This window comes from Tamandua tetradactyla, chromosome 26 (assembly GCF_023851605.1).
Source record: "Tamandua tetradactyla isolate mTamTet1 chromosome 26, mTamTet1.pri, whole genome shotgun sequence".
NCBI lineage: Eukaryota > Metazoa > Chordata > Mammalia > Pilosa > Myrmecophagidae > Tamandua > Tamandua tetradactyla.
The window spans coordinates 44364709-44385212 of record NC_135352.1 but is presented as its reverse complement, the minus strand read 5'-3'; the positions used below and the strand labels follow the sequence as shown (position 1 = coordinate 44385212).

General features: G+C 43.8%; 1 protein-coding gene across 3 annotated transcripts in view; it reads left to right on the top strand.

The window, feature by feature from the left end:
* The first annotated feature begins 1004 nt into the window (after positions 1 to 1004).
* Positions 1005 to 20504, top strand: part of PALLD (palladin, cytoskeletal associated protein) — a 262050-nt gene continuing 242550 nt past the window's right edge. Inside the window, exons 1-2 of one of the 3 annotated variants that reach the window (XM_077144442.1) lie at positions 1005 to 1058; positions 14130 to 14305. The gene's annotated coding sequence lies outside the window, so the exon portion shown is untranslated. Of the gene's footprint in view, positions 1059 to 14129; positions 14306 to 20504 lie in introns of those variants that run through there. The other 2 variants (XM_077144441.1, XM_077144440.1) reach the window with 2 other exon arrangements.

The window sequence follows — 20504 nt, the reverse complement described above, 5'->3', positions numbered from 1 at the left end:
AGTGAGACACCAAATGCTGGAGGCAGGCTGTGATGATTCTGGCCCAAAAGAGCTGACAAAGGACAGGAATGTGAGACAGCATTTATGTGAAGCGGGGATCCCTCTATGTTTCTCTAGCAAAGAATATTTATTTCCCCCCAATATCTACCAACTGCAGAGTGATGAGGCAGCGAGGAAAGGCTTTCCCACGGTGTACATGGACTTGAAAAGAAAAGAGAAAGCAACTGTTGGTCATTCTTGTCCCAGCAAATCTTGGAAGCCCCATGGAAGGTCTGCTGACACAGAGCTGGGGTGGCCTGATGCCTGAGGACACGTGCTGGCTGAGAGGGAGCAGTCTGCTCCAGAGGGCGGGCTGAGAGGGTGAAGTGGCTGCTCGGCCACACTCGTCCTGTGCACACAGCTGTCATCGTCACGGGCATTTTTAATGCAAAAGTGCATGAATTTTTTTGTTCGCTAAGCAATTAAAGGAACCTGTTAGTCTCCTGTAACTAGTAAATATCATATGCTAAATCCTTTTTTTCTGGCCCCATGTAGGAGTTCTAGGCTTTTCCTTTTGCAGAGTCTTTTAGTGCCCCTGAAGCCAGCTTTCAAAGTTGTGTGTTGTGAGTCCACCTTAGCTTTGGGGCATGCAGGAGGTGAGCAGTAAATGCTGGAATGCAGCTAGGCCACAGGGCTCTAGCTTTAATCAGAACGAGCTCCATTTCCCATTTCATCATGACTTAACAAAAAGCTGTAACCTTCAAAGAAAAAGTTTTAAACCCAGTACCTGCCTATAACATTCATTGTAACACCTTTAAAAAAAATCTAGTGTATTAGAGCAAAGTGTCAGCCTTAGGTAATGTGCTCTGAAAAAAAAAAAGCTGAAATGAAATAGGCCCTTTTGTTCGTTATTCAAATAGCCAAATAAAACAAGGTCTGATTAGTCCTCACTTCCTGCTCCTGCTTATCCACCTGAGGCCGCTCCCTGCCCAGCTGCAGCTCCCCACGCCCAGGAACTGGAGGGAGCACGGCGGAGACAACTTGCTGGGAAAACAGCTCACTTTTCTCCATATTCAAACGTATGTATTCAATCCAAATGTTTGGGAGGTACAGGACATATATAACTTAGAGAGTCAGCTGTGTACAGAGACTCAGAGAGAGAGTTACAAGGCAGCGTTTGCAGGGTGTTGGAGAATTTTTCAGGAAGTTGATTCAAGGAGCATATGAGATGTTTAATGCAGGTGTATGTGCACGCATGAGATTGTGTGTGTAAAATGTTGCTTGAAATTTTTTCTTAAGGCATTCACCATTTTAGCCAAACTAATGGCCCCCCGTCGGTGCCAGCTGCCCTGTAATTCCCTCTGCCCTAATGCCCAGTATTAATTACAAGATTTCCTCCTGGGTGAACACCTCTTCTATTAACGCTGTCCTTGGAAAGCTGATCTCTGATGTGGGTTTATGGATGGGACGTGAAATAAGAACAAGGGAAAAGCATTTAGGAAAAACTTTGGAAAGTTAGCTTGGAAGATCTTAACTTGAAAAGAGAGAACGCACGCTTCTGTGCACGCAGCCGCTGACTGACGCGCGTCGTGCCAAGTGTGTGCGCTGCAGCCCTCCGCGGGCACGCACGTGTGCCAGGTGTGTGCACGCTGCAGCCCTCCGCGGGCACGCACGCCGTGTCAGGTGTGCGCTGCAGCCCTCCGCGGGCACGCACGCCGTGTCAGGTGTGCGCTGCAGCCCTCCGCGGGCACGCGCGTGTGCCAGGTGTGCGCTGCAGCCCTCCGCGGGCACGCGCGTGTGCCAGGTGTGTGCACGCTGCAGCCCTCCGCGGGCACGCGCGCTGTGCCAGGTGCACGCGCTGCAGCCCTCCGCGGGCACGCACGCCGTGTCAGGTGTGCGCTGCAGCCCTCCGCGGGCATGCGCGCCGTGCCAGGCGCGTGCTGCGCCTCCTCCGAGCCCCGCGCCCTGGTACCGGGCTGAGCCATGGTTCGCTGAAGGCACCTTTGAAAAGGGGGCAAAGGTAGAGAGCAAAACCCCTGGACAGTTAAATTCTCAGCTCTTTTCCGAAAAGAGTACTTCCCCCTCATTCGCTATCCCCACTGCCTCTTGTTTTTCCTCTTCCCTTGCCCTCCTCATAATTAGCTGGCAGCATCATTAAGGCAAGAAACTGAGGGGCTGGCTTATGAATTAGAGGAAATTGTAGATGAAATCTCCGGTATTTTGACTTTGGGGAAGATGTCCCACTACTGAAGGAGGAGTTATGTTCTACAGAATTGCTTGTCACATGCACGAAGGGACTGCTGGGGTTTCTGGGAGTCCATGCAGGAGCTGTTTTACTTGGATTTCTGCAATTCCACAGAGGAGAAGAGAGCAAGGGGAGCTGCCGTACCTTACCCTGCTTTGGCTTCAGGTTTTTAGGGTTTCATAATTCTGAAGCAATCCTGTATCTCCACGGAAAATTTCCAGAAGCATAACAGACTGACAGCATTATCTAATAAAACATCTCCCGCTTTATCCCCTTTGGAATGTAATCCAAGTTATAACAATGGCTAATAATTACCCGCTGTAACTGTAGCAACTGTAGCAACAAAATAGCTGACTTGACCGTGCATCTTGGCTGTTTTATGTGTGCAGTTTCTCGTTCTCAGGCTCGCTCTATAATCCATTCTTCCCCCAACGCTTTGAAGGCTTGGGAGCATCGGCACACGTTTTCACAATATAGGTGACTTTGAAGTATGGCTTGTCGGGTCATGCTGACTCATTCTGTGCTTGCTTGGAGAATTGGTGAGGGTGAACCGATTTTTTAACTGATAGGTGTAACTTGAGAATTTGAATGAGTGACAGCAGGGCTGGGGACCTTTTTCCTCTGATGTCCTGTGAAATTTACTTTTATCTCCTCAAGGGGATGAATCACATTTGCAAAGAGTCCAAATACCCGCAAGGCCCAAATCACATTTTCAGGTTGCTGTTGCAGTGGGTGATAAGACGACAGCGTGTCCTGGTTGCCTGGCACAAGCCCATTTACTCTTGCAACTGCCAGTGGTAGCCCTGCTCCTTCGCGGAGCTGTCCTAGCCTGGACAATTCATTAGAAGGTCACCTTGAGCATTTTCCAAAGGAGGAAGAAACCCAGCAATTTCATGTGACAGGGTAAGATGTCAGCATGTCAGGAAAGTATTGCAAATTCTCAGTGTTAACGGTCAAAGATAAATGGAAGGTTAGAAAGCAGCATTTCACGTGGAAACTTAGGTCTGAGAAAACAGCATTTAAACATAGCCTGTAGAAGCAGGTGTGGCGAGTGTGTTTCAGCCAACTCCCCAGCTGGGTTCACTGCCCAGCGCCCCGTCTGGAAAGGACCTGAAACCACACGGGGGGGCTGGAGAGCAGGGGTGTCTGCCCGAGTCCTGAGGTCCTTTGTGAGACCAGATGAGGTAGAGATGTCTGTCCCGATACAGTGTCATTGTCATAAGAGTAGAGGGCATCTTAGTGCTAATTCAACCCAGTGTTTTCCTAAGTGTGTTCTGCGTAACAGTGATCCATCATCGTGTATTCACAACGCACGCTCCGCTTGTTGGGGATGTCACCTGCCACATTTCTCTCCTGGAAATTTGGTGTGTATTGGCACAACCAAGTCTCTAAGAAATTCTCTAGTAGAGACAGATGTTTAATGTCGCTTAAACCAGTGCTCTGTAAACTTCTTTGGCTACAGGACCCCTTTTTAATGTTATCTGTCAGCATGCAATAAAATGGGTTTGCCCGGCTGGTTCTTTGCATTTCGCAAATAAGGAAACTCATAAAAGGGAGAATGAGGAGACCAAAGTAGGCTTAGCTGGTCCATGGATAAGGCAAAACCAGAACCCAGGACTTCTAATTCCCAAACCTAGGTCCTTTCTACCATGTCATGAGTGTGGGAAATAATAGATGAAGTCTCACATTTTAATAGCCTCTGGCAGCACATGTATTTTGTTCGGATTCCACTGGCCTATTTTTACGCCTGTTTTTTAAGGACATTGGTTTAATAGCTGCCTGTGCTCAGTTACGAAGCTGCCTCTCGTGGTCAAAACAAAACAAGATAAAATCTTTTTTGAAACTTGGTTTTGACTCGGCTGGGGTTTTTTTCTCTCATTTTATCTTAGTAGATAAAGCGCTTATTAGAGGGAAGAATAGCTAGACATGACTGGATTTGGTTCAAGGTCTATTTTATCATTTCCTGGGCTTTGAATTTCAGAAAGCCAATCTTTTTAGTGTTCTCTTTTGGACCATAAGGTTAAAGTACATCTGTTGTCCGCACAGATTTAGCTATTGGCCTTCAAGCTAAGCAGTCATGAAATTACAGCTGCAGTAAAGTTAGAAAGGACTAATTTCACTGTGGTCTGCCTGTAAATCCACATGACAGAATAAACATGGTGTGTCTTGTGGTTACGTGAACACATGTAAAAAATTAGGAAATCATTGGTGACAAGACAGAAATACTTCATAAAAGTTAACTGGTGTTTAATTGAGGATGTATGAGATGTGATATTTACAGATGGCCTAACTTTGGGCTTAGTCATAAATGAAATTCAGCTTAGACATAAGTTGCCCTATTGTTTTAGGGGTTCCCCAGTTCACGCCAGATTCCTGCCATTCCTTTGGGAGGAAGGAATGCCTGGAAATGGAACTGTCGGTGAACCGTGGGTCTTTCAGTACTTTTTTTCCTACCCTTTACTTCTCATTATAAAAGCATTAAGGACGCTGGTGGCTGTAATGATCTCTCCGTTTGGACTCCCGTGGAGCCACGTAGCTCACTGGGACACGTGGACAGCAATGGGCTGGTTTTGCCGTCCTGCATTCTTCATTGCCGTCCCTTTGAAGATACATTTTTCCAGTAATTGCAATTTGTGAAATTGTGAGGAAAGACTAGAGAGACATCTTTAAACACAACTTCGTTTTCTTGCGAGCATATAGAAAATACCTTACAGGAGAGTATAGAAATTCAGTTGCTTTTAAAGATTTTAATTTAGTAAGCACCTCGATGTTTCTTTACAGGTTTACCATTCCCCTAGCAGTGTTGGAGAACATCAGCCAAGGTTTACTGGTGGAGCTTTCTAAGTTTTATAAATCAGATTTGTCTCCTTTTAAACGGCACATGTTTAAAATACAGCATGCAAAAAATTTCCATCACACATAGTTGTGGTTCAATAAAATAAAGATAGCCAAAAGCAACTGTCAGTTATAAAATCTATATTTCCTGCTAAGTGGTGGTATTAGAATAGACATCATTAGTCAACTTTTAAGCCAAACGATGCCATATGTGATTTTTAACATGTTATTAATGGAACACACTAGAAAGTATATATTATACTTTGCCAGTGGATTTGTTGGGTCTTCTCATTTCTCAGTTAAATTCAATCTCATAAAAACAAACAGTTAAGGTCCCATCTTGGAGAATCAGACTGTTCTGAACTTCCCCAGATGTCTGTGGAGTCCCAGCACACAGTTCTGAGCCCATTGCCCAGGTCACGAGGAGATGAAGCCGCAAGGCCATGTCAGGGAGTTGAGCTGCGGAGTTCGTACACTGCCCAAGGGTGAAGCGCCTGGGGTGTTGCAGGACCGTCACTTTAGCCTGTCCACCCCTAAGGCAGTCACATGCAGCCATCTCCTGACAGGTGGACTCAGACCAAGTCAACACTTGTATTTAACCTCACCTTGAAATGTAGACAGTGAATGATCTTATATTGAGCTTTTCCAGGTGAAACACCTTCTTGAATTTTATCCAGCTGCATGTTGCTGGTGCCGTAATATGAGCCTTGAATTTTGGGCACCATTGCATTTTTAGACTGGAATGTTTAGAAAATCCTGAGGAAAAAAACATTATGCAAAGAAGAAATATATGTAACAACCTTGTTCTTAAAATGCCAACACAGAGTGCCATAAAGAAATAAGCCATTGTATAGTACTTAAATACGACCATCCTTTTTTTCCCCCCTATATTCTGTAATCTTCTATGAAAAAAAGTAGGGGAAAATTCAAGACTCATCAAGTTCATCAAGATTAGCCACTCTCCAATAAGTTGCTCTCAACCTGTTCTATCCACAGCAAACTTAAGATACAAATATGAAGCTATATTCAGTTTTTAAAGATTTTTTAGGGCAGTGCATGCTTCCATGTGAAAGACAGACCCCAGCTCATCAGATTGTTTTTAGCATTTCCTCTTTTTTTAATATGATTGGGTTTGCTTGTCCGCCTCCCCTCCTAGCCCCATAACGTAAGCAACCCAGTTTAAAGTGACATTTGTACCCCCAGCACAGTTGGTAGATTAGAGTTGAAGTGCAATGAGCCTCTTGATGAATAAGTAACAGAGCGACTGAGTGAATGAATGCATTTAAATGCATTTCATCTCCTGTCAGTGCAAGGCCCATACCTGTTTGTGGCCTGGGAATCTGGCAACCAGTTCTACTGGTATGTTAGCAACTCTTAACTCTTTTGAGGGGAGATTTACCATGCGCATCATTTTTTTAAGGCTTGCTTCTCAAGCGCCTGCAGCTCCCTATTGTGTGGCAATTGCATAGCTGCTCAGCAGCTCCATGAAGATTAAAGAGAAGGAGTCGGCAAACTCTATTCATTGTGCATGTCCATAGTAAAAAAAAAAGCAAACAAAAAAAACTTGGTGAAGGGTGAAGCTTAAAGTATTGAGGATAGTAACACATTAGAAGTTATCATCAGTCAATTGTCCATGATTGTCTTTTTCATTACTACTAGATAACAGTTGCCTGTAACTAAAAGTGTAACACTGCTTTATAACTTCATAACTTTTATGAAGATAAGTACATGTTTACAAAGCCTACAGTATATACCAGGCATTCAGTAAATATTCATCCCCTTTCCCTTGACTCGAATTTATACGAGTCCTTAAGAGTGATCATGATACCTGAATATTGTATCATGTCCTCATCCTAACTATGAGATTATAGTTATGCTTTTTACCCATTTTATGATAGAAAATGCAAAGTACGATTCAAGTTGAAATTTATCAGCGGTACAGAATGAGAAAGTAGGTCACTGGATTTTAATTTTCCAGTATGCTCTCCAATGTGATGGCCACTAGGTCTGTATCTCCCTGGTATTAGAAATGGAGTGAAAAAAAAAAAAGGTTGAGAAGTGTCTTCAAGTGGACTTTTACCTAAGTAGATTCATTCAGAGCCAGGTGATGTGTCTCTACACTCTTCCCCTCTGCCAGACCCCTCCACTCCTGTGCCTCAGAACGTAAAATGGGCTTTCAGGATCTGGAGGAAAGGGAGAAAGTATTTTTTAGAAAGAAACCAAGTTGAGGATGGCAGATGTGTTTCACCGCATGCTACAACTTCAGTTGCTTTGCAGCTTGTCAGCTGCAAAAGCTCTGCTGATCTCAGTATCTTGTTCTCCCGAGGCCCCTGAGAAACCCACAATTTTATTGTTCTCATTGCTTCTCTTGAAAGAAAATACCCTGTAGCTTTTGTCCTTTTTCAGAAGAAAAAATGGCAAAGGGAAAAAATTAAATAATAAAAGGGCAGAACAAGTCTGTGACTCCTCACAGTTACTGACTTTTCTCCTTAGTGCAGTCATTCATTAAAATGTTTTCAGTTTGTTAAACATAATAATAAATTTATTCCTCAAGGATAACCAGTAAAATACGGAATGAATCACACGCATTATGCTTATTTTTTGAAAAGCTTTGCTGAGCCCAGCCAAGGACTCAGACATTGGGTCTCACTAGCCAAGGGCGACCTGATCAGTCGGTGCTGTCCGGCACGGAAGGTAGGGGACAGTGTGTCATTCCCTGAGCCGTGCATTTACCAAACCTGCATTTTGTTCTGTTTTTTATGTTTTATAGTTAGCTTGTCTTATCAGTTTTGCTTTTCCAAAACCATAGTAGTAACAAGAATTTATTGTAGGAAAAATTTCAGGAGGTCAAAATTTAATCAGCAGACTTTACTTTTATCATTTCTTTGAAGAACACTAAATGTTTTGAGTCCTTTTCTGGGCAACTGATAGAATTATGACCTTTAAGAAATTTAACTGAGCAAACGTGACCGTAGCACAGCACATCCATCTACCTTGTGGATCAAAACTTCAAAAGTGCAGGAGTCTCTTAGTTCAGATAAGAAAGTGATTTGTCCTTGATCTGTTTCAAGGGCAGACACAGCTGCCTTCTCCTTCTGATATATGCAGTAACTAGTTATTATGACTTTAATCTTCAGTTGGAAAAATTGAGGGTAGATAAGTTGTTTCTGTATCTATCTTAAGACAGAAACCATGACAGGTATTTAAGTATTTATTTGTCCAGTCCTTTCTTTATCTGTAAGCTTATTCTTATTCAGGTGGCTCAATAGCAGTGCTCCATCTACCAAAACCTGGGCTGGGACCTAAATGAGACAGGCTCCAACTCTGGAAAAACTTACATTTTCGCAGGGTAGGAGGCACATGAGGAGATCATTTCAGTGCAGTGTAGAAAGTTTCAGTGGTAGGCACTTAGACAAGGTCCTAACCCCACTGATGCGTTCGGGGACTCCATGTGGGTGTAAAATCTTGGAAACACTCTGAGACCCTAGTGTAATCCATTAATTACTTCTACTTCCATCAAATAATTTTCTGCATCATTTCCTGAAATGTGTTTTTAACACGATCACTGAACACACCACCCTGCCATTTCACCAGAAACCTTGACCCGTGGAACTTCGTGCCTGGAAAGTCTCACCTTCTCCAGGCGAGAACCTGAAGCTGCAAGGCTGGCTTCCTGTCTGCATGCCTGAGCAGCTTTGCTAGACCACTGCTAGCTCCAGTGTGCAAATGGCCCCAGTCATCAATTAAACTTATGTTAATTGAAATACCGGCCAGGTCTGACTCTACAGGGAATCTGCCACCCAAATATTTAGAATTTCTCCCCCTCCTCTTGGGTCACACCCTTTCTTACCGCATTTGGATAGCATAGAACTGGTCACTTCCTGGGGCCTCCTGTCCGTACCAACTGACTTTTCCTGACAGTGTGACAGCAGCATAAAATTACTCATGCTAATGATTACACTCACCCCCTTCTTGGACAAATTTAGTCTTGCCGCTGCATTATTTCTTCTGTGTGTTACAATCTTTAAATATTTTTAAAATTTTGTTCCCTGAACTGGAGCACAAACAGCAGGAGTTTTTGGAAAGTGAAAAGCACGTCATTCTTGTGGTTTATAAGCACCCCCGTTTGTCAGGTACAGCTTTTGAATAGTTTTATGACATGATGAACCACTTCTGAGAACCAGATGTGTTAGGCTGTTGCACGGAATGCGTTTGTTGAGCTTTTCTGTGTAAAGCACCTTCTTGTATTTCAGTCCAGCCAAGTCTCGCTTTGCCTTAAGGAAGAGTGGTTCCTAGATGGGGTCAAGGAGGAGAGTAAAGAGAGAATTCCAGGTGGGAGAAGGTGTGAGGAAAGGAAAGTGGGCTGTCAATACGTGAGAGCTGTGGAGGGAACAGTAAATATTTGACAGAAGCATAGAATTAATATTGGAAAACAAATTCAAGCCTAATTATAATAAGGGCCTCAGTGTCATATCAGACATTTAGGGAGTGATTTAGGTAGGGAAGAGTTTCAAGAACGTTAATCTGGTAAAAGAATATAGAAGGAATCGATAGCTTAGTTGAGGTGGAAAGATGGATTAAGAATAAAGCTGCCTGTGCACACAGAGGGACTGACTGAGCAGCACAGGAAGGAATGACGCTGGGGGGCATGCAGCTCGGTGAATGGACATTAAGGACAGTGCGTTGAATGAAATGTCAGAAACAAAAAGACAAATATTATCATGCCTCGCTCATATGGACTAACCATAATATAACCACTCAGTGCACTGAAGTCAAGAGAGCAGGTTATCAGGTTGGGGCCATTGTAAAGCATCCTAGATTGTAAGGTCTCATGGCAGTCACGTATATCCAGGAGTTGTAACTGATATATCTAAATTCTTAGATACTGAGCTGTTTCTATATAACCTGGTTGTTTCCAGAAACTTTGGGTATTTATGTGACACCTGAGACTCAGACTTAGCGCTCTGAAGCTATGAAAGTCAGCAGTAGCCCTTACAGGAACTGTTTAAAAAGTTGAAAAAAGGATCCGACTTTGACTAGAGATATGAATGAAGCTGATCTGGACAGGACTAAGGTACGTCAGAATACAGGGTAAAGGATGATATCGTCCATATTTTAAAGCCTCAACTTCTGTGTGAGACCAAAAGGAGAGATGTTTAGTTAGTGCTAAATTTTTATTTTGGGTAGCTGTTCTAGTTTGCTAGCTGCTGGAATGCAATATACCAGCAATGGAATGGCTTTTAAAAGGGGGAATTTAATGAGTTGCTAGTTTACAGTTCCAAGGCCGAGAAAATGTCCCAATTAAAACAAGTCCATAGATATGTCCAATTTAAGGCATCTGGGGAAAGATACCTTGGTTCAAGAAGGCTAATGACGTTTTTCTCTCAGCTGGAAGGGCACGAGGTGAACATGGCGGCGTCTGCTGGCTTTCATGTGGCTTTGCCAAAAAGGGACTCTCTCCAAAATGTTTCCTCTTTTAAAGGATTCCAGCAAGCAGCTCCACCTTCAGTGGGTGGAGACACACCTCCATGGAAATCATCTAATCAAAAGTTACCACCCACAGTTGGGTGGGTCACATCTTCATGGAAACAATCGAAATGCTCCCACCCAGCAATATTGAATGAGAATCAAAGGGCCTGGCTTTTCTGGGGTCCACCGCAGATTCAGACCGGCACTATAGTGCATTACCTAACTTAACTTGTCTGGTCAGTTTAGTTGAACACCATAAGTACATGGAATCTTGAATAGGGTGTGAGGTCATGTTGGTTTTGCAGGTTAGTGTGATGTCCAGTTGTATACCAGAGTAATTTGGGCAGTGAATAAAGAAGTATTTGCCAAGTCCCCTTAAGGGACTAAGGAGAAAGGTGGAAATATTCATATTACCCATCTAGAGAATTTCTGATAGTCTTGCAAGAAGTGGGGATAACAAAATCAGGAGGCTGAGCCCTTGATCCTGGGGTTTGCTCCTATGAAGCTTATTTCTGCAAAGGATAGGCTGAGCCTACTTATAATGATGCCTAAGGGTCACCCACAGTGAATCTCTTTTGTTGCTCAAATGTGGCCTCTCTCCCTCTGCCAACTCAGCAGGTGAACTCACCGCTCTCCCCCTTCCAGGAGTGTAAATCTTGCTGGCATTGTTGGGCAAGAAATCCCAGGATGAGCTGGGACCTAGCAGCAAGGAATAGAGAAAGCCTCCTTGACCAAAATGGGGAAGAGAGAAATGAGACAAAGTTTCAGTGGCTGCAAGATTTCAAACAGTCAGGAGGTTATTCTATAAGAATAATACCAGGGTTATTTATTTATTTTTTAATATTCCATTGCATGGCTAGACGACATTTTGTTTATCCATTCATCTCCTGGTGGACCTTTGGGTTCGTTCACCTTTTGGCTATTTATTGTACAATACTACTATGAAAATTGATGTACAAATATCGGTCTGAGTCCCTGTTTTCAATTTTTTTGAGCATATACCTAGAAGCGAGATTGATGGGTCGTATGGTATGGTAATTCTCTGCTTAGTTTTCTGAGGAACCGTCAAAATGTTTTCCACGGTGGCCGCAGCAGTTTACATTTCCCCCAACAGTGGCCTAAGGTCCCCATTTCTCCATGTCCTCGTCAGCACTTGTCACCTTCTGCGCTTGTGCGTGTTTAAATCATTGCAATTCTAGTGAGTGTGAGGAGGTATCTTCTTGTACTTTTGATTTGCATTTCTCTTAGGCTAATGACATCAAGCATCTTTTCGTGTGCTTATTGGCCGTCTGTATATCTTTTTTTTTGGAGAAATGTCTATTTGAGTCATTTGCCTGTTTTTACAGTGAACCATTTGGAATCCCTACTCATTTCTTTCTGTGCATGTTTTTCCAATATTTTCTTTGTGGTATGAATCTTGTTTGGCTTGATACCAGCTTAACTTCAATAACATGCATACAGTTTGCTCCTATTCCCCTGTGTCCCCCAACCTTTATGTATTATTGGTCACAAATTACTGCTTATACAGTAAAATTCAAAGATTTGATTTATCATTACTTTTTGTGCATTTGCATTTTAAATGCTGTATGAAGTAAAAAGTGGAGTTACAAACCAAAAATACAATAGTGCTGGCATTTATATTTATCCATGTCGTTGCTGTTAACAGGGATCTTTATTTCTTCATGTAACTTCGATTTGTTGTCCTCTGTCCTTTCATATCAACATGAAGAAGTCTCTTTAGCATTTCTTGTAGGGCTGATCTAGTGGTGACAAACTTCTTTGGTTTTTGTTTGTCTGGGAATGTCTTGATCTCTCCCTGTTTTTTTTTTGCATGGGCAGGCACCGGGAATTGACCAGGGTTATTCTTATGCATTATATGGATGTCCTTTTTTAGTTTATGGTGTATTGGAGTGGCTGGAGTGGAGTACCTAAAACTGTTGAACTGTGTTCCAGTAGCCTTGATTCTTGAAGACGACTGTATAATGATACAACTTTTAAAATGTGAATGTGTGATTGTGAAAACCTTGTGTCTGATGCTCCTTTATCCAAGGTATGGACAAATGAGTAAAAAAAAAAAAAAGGATAAAAATGAATAATAGGTGGGGATAAGGAGTAAAAATTGGGTAGATTGAAATACTGTGGGTCAGAGAGGAAGGGGTAAGGGGTATGAGCTGTATGAGTTTTTTCTTTTTTCCTAACCTTTCTTTTTCTGAGAGATGAAGATGTTCTAAAAATGGTCATGATGATTAATACACAACTGTGTGATGATACGGTGAGCATTGATTGTACATCATGTATGGGCTGTATGTGTATAAGGTTTCTCTATAAAAATATTTTTTAAAAAAGAAGAAAGCCACAGTTGGCTCCCATGAGTGAGCGTCTGAGCTAGGCTCTTTGGAAAGAGCGCAGAAAAGGAGGGCCTAGGAATTAACTCCCAGACTGGAAAGTTCCCTAAGATTTTGTGGAAACAAATGAAACCACAAAATGCTCCAGAATCAGGAAATACTGTCCTTCTCAACTGAACCCCAAAATAACATGCATTGCACTGCAGCGCACGTCTGACGGGTTGGTTATTTTATATTCTTTAATTCCTAAGGTCATATCTGCTCTCTTGCAAGTATCCCATGCTTAACATTTAGTGTGGTTTTTGAGTTTAATATTCTGAATATTAACAAACACATTTGCTTCATTTAACTTTATTTTCAAATTGAATGTAGACTAATGCCTACATTATGCTAGAGCCTCAATACAGAAAAAGTTCAAGCCAGTGTTTAGTGCCACACTTTCACAAGAGGTTGTCAAGTCCAAAGAATTCCATGGAAGACGAGACTCGGAGAAAATTGCTAAGTGCTGATTAAGAGCTAAATGGACGATACAGTCTCATAGAGTTCAGTCCTTGGTTGCATTAAGTGGCACATTCCTACATATTTCTTTAAGAATAAATGACATGGCGCGGTTTTAGCACAGCTTTCTTTTTTTTTCTCCATAAATATGAAGGCAATCGAGTCCTGTTGAGAGTGTGCGTGGCTGGGATTGGCAGGGCAGGAGCACCTGTGTGGGCAGCGTGCTGGCCACCTCCAGCCGGGAAGGAAGAGTGCTGCGGCAGGACTGAGTCATAGCCCGGCCACTGCTTCCTGGGCCTCTCCGGGCCAGGCCGACGCCTCGGCGTTTTGTAAATACCGGAAATGTGGAAGGCATGAAATCTGCTACTGCTCAGCTGCCCCTAAGTCTTCGGGTCAGCAAAAGTTTTGCTGCTTATGGTTTTCTAGGATGATGGTGCGTTTTCCTTAGCGCGTTAGATGGGCTGAACATAAAGTTTACATTGCTCTTCGACGCTTCTTTGTGTGAGAACACTAGCACAGGAGACATTTATCATGCAGCCTTTGGAGTTTTCTGCTCGCGCTGTGTTGTCCCCGCGACGGCTTCATTTCGGGGTGGCTGAGCTGGACGCGGTGTCCCCGGGGAGCCGCGGGCTGCCTCGTGGCCGGAGTCGTGGTCGGAGACGGGCCGCTGCCCTCGGAGGCGCCGACACAGCGTTTCTGGGTCACGCGCGCGTCTTGGCCTCACAGTGCCCTGTCCCCCCCACCCCGGTCCGCTGCAGGTGGTTCTGCGAGGGGACGGAGCTGTGCAGCTCGCCCGACATCCACATCCACGGCGACGGCGACCGCCACAGCCTGGTCATCGCCGAGGCCTTCGAGGGCGACACGGGCCGCTACACCTGCCTGGCCACGAACCCCAGTGGCTCGGACACCACCTCAGCGGAGGTGTTCATTGAAGGTAGGGGGGCGCGGGGGCAGGGGCAGGGGGCAGGGCGTGGGGTGTGTGTGCAGGGTGGGGGGCGTGGGTAGGTCGGGGGGGTGGGGCGCGGGGGGGCGTGGGCAGGGCGGGGGGGGAGGTGGGTGTGCGGGGAGGGCAGGGGCAGGGCGTGGGGAGGGGTGGGGGCAGGGCGTGGGGAGGTGCGCGGGGGGCGGGGCGGGGGGCAGGACAGAATGCATTCAGAGACATGAAAATTCTTACGTGATTTTGCAGTAAATGTACGTGTTGGGTTAAAGAAATGTTACAGTCATATTAGAGTGCCATGAAATTAATACTTGCAATTCAGGTTGCTGTAGTTCACACTTTTTTCTCTGTGTTTCAAATCAGGTAGATACCCTTTGTATGAGCACACTACAGAATGAATTATCCAAAGTCCATGGATTTTAATATGTGTTTTAATTTGTAAACAAAACAAATTACAGTAATTCCTCGCACATTTTTGGAAATTAATTGTATAAGAATTTTTTTAAATAATAGAAGTTCTGACATTTGTTTTGCTTATATAGTTGTTTCTGCTGCAGTTGGCATATGCAGTCCTAAAAGTCACCACACTATGCAAAATCTTGAGTAAAACCACAAGGCTAGTGGGGAGCCTGGGCTTACGGGTACACCCCTCAGCGGTGATAGCACAGTTTTACACATGCTGAATGACTAAGGAATACATATGCTACAATAAACATGGCATTTCACCTCAAAAAAGACCTGAAGTTTGCTTGTGGAAGTAGGTGTCAAAAGGGTTGCAGCTTGTGAGTTGTATTTATATATATATATTTTTAAGAAATCAAACAATACACTTAGAACACCAAAAATAGATATCTTAACCATAGGCATATTTAAATAAGATATACAGATAATCATTGTAAAACTTGTGTTTGCATGGTAAATTTCATCAACCAATTTAGAATTAAGACAACAAGGAAAAAATTCATAAATTCTGATAGCAGAGTTTCATAAATTCTAAATATTAAACACTAACTTCAATACCATCTGATCAGCTGTCAAAACTGAATGTTCTCAAAATATCAAGCAGAAAGTTATTACAAATATCTACATTGCTATAGAAATCACCTATGTTACTAAATATTTTACTGATTTCAGGAAAATATGAAGACATATATGAAAGACATGTATATTCATAACATATGAAAATCCTAACCACCTGTAATGAATATCTGTTAACTTACCCATAGGGAATAAAGCCTGTTTGTACAGAATGTTTCCTAAACCAATTTAAAAGTAAGGCAAGGAAGGAAAAAATCTACAGATACAGATATCAGAGTTTCTATGAAATTAAATACTTTCTTAGATACCATTTAATGAACTATCAAATCTGTGTGCATTCTCAAAATATCAAGTAGAAAGAGGATCCCTACCTCACACCCTAGATACAAATGAATTCAAAATGTGTAAGAAGTTATCTGCTTCCAGGAACAGTGTTTAAATTAAATTTCATTCATAAAATCATGTTTGCAGCAAGGCTGCAAACACTGAGTGTTCACAGGTATTTGGAGCAGCTGCAGCTGGTGCTGTTGGCACTGTAAATGGATAAGCCACTTTTTTTTTGAGTTCTGGATATTTCTGATCATACTAAGTATATACATAGATGGAGCGATTCCAAAGGAAATAAAAGCGTATTTTCAAGAAAGGAAAAAAAGTAGCTATTACTCCTTCCTCAAAGTGCGAGCCTCTTCTATTAGTAAAGGGCCCTTTGGTTCTCTTTGGAAACAGCATGTGTGAGCCCCTGCAGGGACCTCGTTCTGTTGGTAACAGAAGCATTTGGTGCAGCGTCATGACTAATACTCCTGTGGAACTTACAAAGTGCCAGGTGCTGTCCATGCATGAGCGTGCACCCGTAACCACTTACTCTTCAGTGTGAGCCTGCCAGGTACGCTTAGTAGCTGCACATTATAAATGAGGAGTCTGAGACCCGGAAGGGTTAAGGACTCATTCAGAGCCGCACTGGGCTTCACATGCAGCAGCCCTGCCTTCAGGTTCTTACCTCAGTGTCATACCTGTTGGTACCTCAGAGCACCTGAATGAATGAAGGCTGGATGGCAAGTGATTCCCTGATGAGTAAGCAGTAAGTTCTAGTAATGAGTGGGCCACATAATAAAATTCTAGAAGCATTTTTTAAATGCAATGAAGGGAACTTAAAGTGCCATTTAAAAGCCTGTTAGCTAGTGATGATCAGACGTGTATCCAAAATTTAGATCAACTCAGTTCACACACCACTTAGGCACGCTGTGTGCAGACAGCGCAGGTGTAGACATTGCTAGGGCACAGCTCCTCAAACCAGGGAGTTTCCAGTATAAAGCAAGAGTGGACACGTTAAAAAAAGAGTATAAAATATTAACTGATGCAGTGATAAGTGACATTATAGCAATATAAAATGTTATAAGGATACTATTGAACTAAAAGACCCATAAGATACACCTACCGAGGGATGAGTCTGGCCCTGGCACTGTGGGATCGACAATTCCATCCTGACCAAAAGGGGAAAAGAAGTATAAAAAATAAGGTATCAGTGGCTGAGAGTTCAAATAAAGTCGAGAGGCTACTCTGGAGGTTGCTCTTACGCAAGCTTCAGTTAGTCCTTGCTACCTATCATAACCTGCCAACCCCCAACCAGGACCATTCCAGCCAATCCTAAAGAACACCTAGGGCAACAGACAAGATTCCACAAGGGTTCCAGGCACTAGAGTAACTTTCCAGAAACCTGCAATCTCCAGATGGGTCCCTGGTCCAGATAAGTCCTGACACCTAGAGGGCCCAGCCTCCCCAGAACATCAGATAGTTCCATCTCCCTACCCCATATAGTGACAGTCCCTTCCAACATGGAAAAGTTAGAATGGCCGTAGCCTAAATACCCCTAAATAATGGAATAGAACGATCAAAGGTGATGGTGGAGTTACACAGAGAAGGTAGGGTTTAACAAACGAGTATGAGTGCTGAATCATTTTATTGATATTTCTTTTAGTTTCCAGTATCTTAGAACAACTAGAAGTAAAAACCTAAAATTGTGGCATTATAAACCATACCAAACTCTGAAATCTATTCTACAACTAATTGTTGCAATCTGCTTTGAAATTTATTGCTTTTTTATATATATGTTATTTTTCTCAAGAAAAGATTTAAAAGGTGATCGTGATGATATAAAAAAAATGTTTATTCATTCTAGCCTCCTATATTCTGGAGCAGCTAGAAGGCAAAATATGTATGGTAGCCCATGACAATCTCTGGGATCTGTCCTGAACTACTTGTTGAAGAGTGCTTTGAAAACTATTGCTTTTTTCTTTCTTTGCTTTGTGTGGATGTTATATTAAACAGTTTTAAAAGTTTTAAAAAATGAAAATAGATACACCTACTTTTCATATAATAAGCAGAAGCATTTCTATACCTCTGAAACCAGTTTCAGTATCTGTCCCTGGTAGACTGAGAACACTCACCATACGCATCTTCAATTTAATTTGATTTGGTTCTTATGTAGAAGTTCCTCAACTACCAATTCTCATCTGCCTTTGAAATCATCCAGCCGCATTTCTCATGTGCAATATGGGGAAGTAGACTTGAATTCTGTTATTCAGTAGAATATGAATATGCCACATGTCCCTCACAGCCTGTGCTTCAAAAGAGACAGTGGATTTTCCCAGTGCTCAGTGTTCCACATGGAACGGGTGGCCGTTTCATACCGTGAGCTCTTGTTTTGGTTTACAGCCGGGGAGCCCACGTAGAGGCCTCTGGCAGCTGCGCCGAGAAGTGACGGGGTCCCAGGTGAAGTGGGGAGGGGTCAGAACCGAGCGCGAGTTCCGCGGCCGCCCGCAGGGCGCTAGATGCGGGGTGGCCGCGCGGGTTCCAGCCTTCCCGTTTGCGTGGGCAGTGTTGCTGTCCCTGCGGTGGGGAGGTTGGGAGGGCGGGGATTAGAGGGCAGGGCGCTCTGTTTTGAGCGTGCGAGCTTTGGCGTCCCGATGTGACCGCCGCGTGGGTGGGTGCAGTCGGTGGTTGGACGTGTGGCCACGTCCAGAGCGTGAACGGAGGCAGGAGCGTCAGGCTGTGGGTGCGTGGGCGCAGCGGGCCTGGGCAGGTCCCCTGGGGAGCAAGGAAAGGGCCTGCGCCCGAGCCTGGGTTGCCCCCACATCTTCACGTCCCAAGAAGAGGAGATGCTGGCCAGGAAGGGAAAGAAGACTGGGAGACACGGGGTGATGGGAGGCAAGAGAAAGTGTTTAGTAAGGAGGGGCTGCCAGCTACGCCCGGCGTCTCAGCCGGGTACAGTCGAGGATGGCAAGGGGCAACCGTGGGGGTGGCCGGTGGGTTTTAACAGGGGGTGCCTGGAAAGGACCAAAGACCAAATGAAATGAGCTGAGAAGAAAAATTGTGAAATAGAGAGAAGCCCAAAGACCAGACACCCACTGGGGAGTGTAGCTCGGCCCCTGCAGAACTCTGGGGGTTGTCTGGGAGGACTGTGGGGCACCAGAGGCTTCTGCAGTGTGTGTTGGCTCGTCTTCAGGCGGGAGGGACAAGTGTGGGAGAAAACTAGACCACTCGGGAAGGAAGGAGAGTAAGGTGTAGATCAACGTCTTGGAAAAGGGGAGAGGAAGTGGAATCTGGAGCACACGTGTGCTGAGCTCAAGGCTTCTCAAGACTTCACGCCAACAGTAGGAAAGGGAGGCACAGACGTTTGAAGGAAGTTCAGGCTCCTCAGGTGTCCGCCCTGCCTCCCCACCTGGGTGCACAGTGAGTTGCACAGGCCTCGGGGAGTCCCTGGAGGGGCAGGGCAGGGGCCCTTGAAGTGCGGGGTGAAGGAAGCCGGGTGCACCAGACTTTGGGCGCTGGGTCGGCTGGGAGGGAGGGCGGGGCCCTGAGCCGGCTGGGCAGCCGAGGAGAGGTTGGGGAAGGGGCCACGACCCCTGGGCGGCACTCGTGGGCGGATCCTACCTGAGACTTATGCTCTAGGTTCTCTGCACGGTGAGGCATTGGAGGAAGTGGATGCCCCCACAAGGGCATTTGGGAGCATCTTCTATGAATATTTGCTCCTGTTGATCCGAAAAGGGTGAAACCCTGCTTCTAAGAGCTTCTAACGCCTCTCTGACATTGGGTTCTTCTCTTGCTTGTTGAAAACTTGCCAAGCACAGTGTTGACCATTTTTCACATTTTTTATTTTTTAATTAACTTTGTGTCATCTTTTATGGCTAGTCTAATTCCTAGCTCTTCAACCTGGAGCTGTGATTCAATGACTTTGTGCCTCAGTTTCTTCATCTCTAAAAGAGAAATAACGTTGGAAGGATTGAATGAGCTAATCCCTTAGAGTCTGGTACTTGCTGTGGCTAGCGTTATGATTACAAAAGCTGTAGAGTTTTATTACAAAATTATAGTATTGCAAAAATAATTCTCCATTTAGAAAATCTAAAACATCAAGAAAGGAAAGAAGATAATATAAATAACCTAAAATCCCACTGCCCTGTGACAGTTGTCATTCATATTTTGATTTTACCCCATCTTTTTTGTTACGTGTGCATATTTTACTCTACCTACTGTTTTGTAATCCCTTTTCTCTAAATTTCGTAACCTGTTCAGTCACAAACATCTACCCGTATCTCTAAGCATTCTCTAAAGCTCATTTTAATTCCTTTAGAGTCATTCCTCATTTTTTGAATGTTAAATCATTACTATTGCTTCAGTTTCTCTTACCCAAGACTGCAATTGCTCCTTGCTGGGCAGGTAATAATAGCACCTGAGCAAGAAGCAGGGAGCGATGGCTGGGAGCAGAGTGGGGGTGTTTAACCTGTTCAAGCAGGGAAATCCCCTGACTAGAGTCCGTAAGGTCATTCAGAGATTTAAAATATATATATATGTTCAATGATTGAGAGCTGCCTTCATGAAGACTCCCTGTCTTCTGAAGTCGAAGCGGAATAATTTGCAACTAGTTTGCTCCCATTTAGAAATACAGTGATTCCTGTTTTAATCAAGAAAGTGTATTGACAAGAAAACGTAATTAGGACATAGTGTTCTCATGAGTCTGGGGAAATAGGCATTTTGACATCTTGCTAATTGAAACACCTTCCTGGGGAGATGTAAATAACTAAAATAATATTTCTTTCCGATAATTGTGGAATGATAAAATCATGGTAAATCCACACAAAGTAATTTGCGGGAACCATTAGAC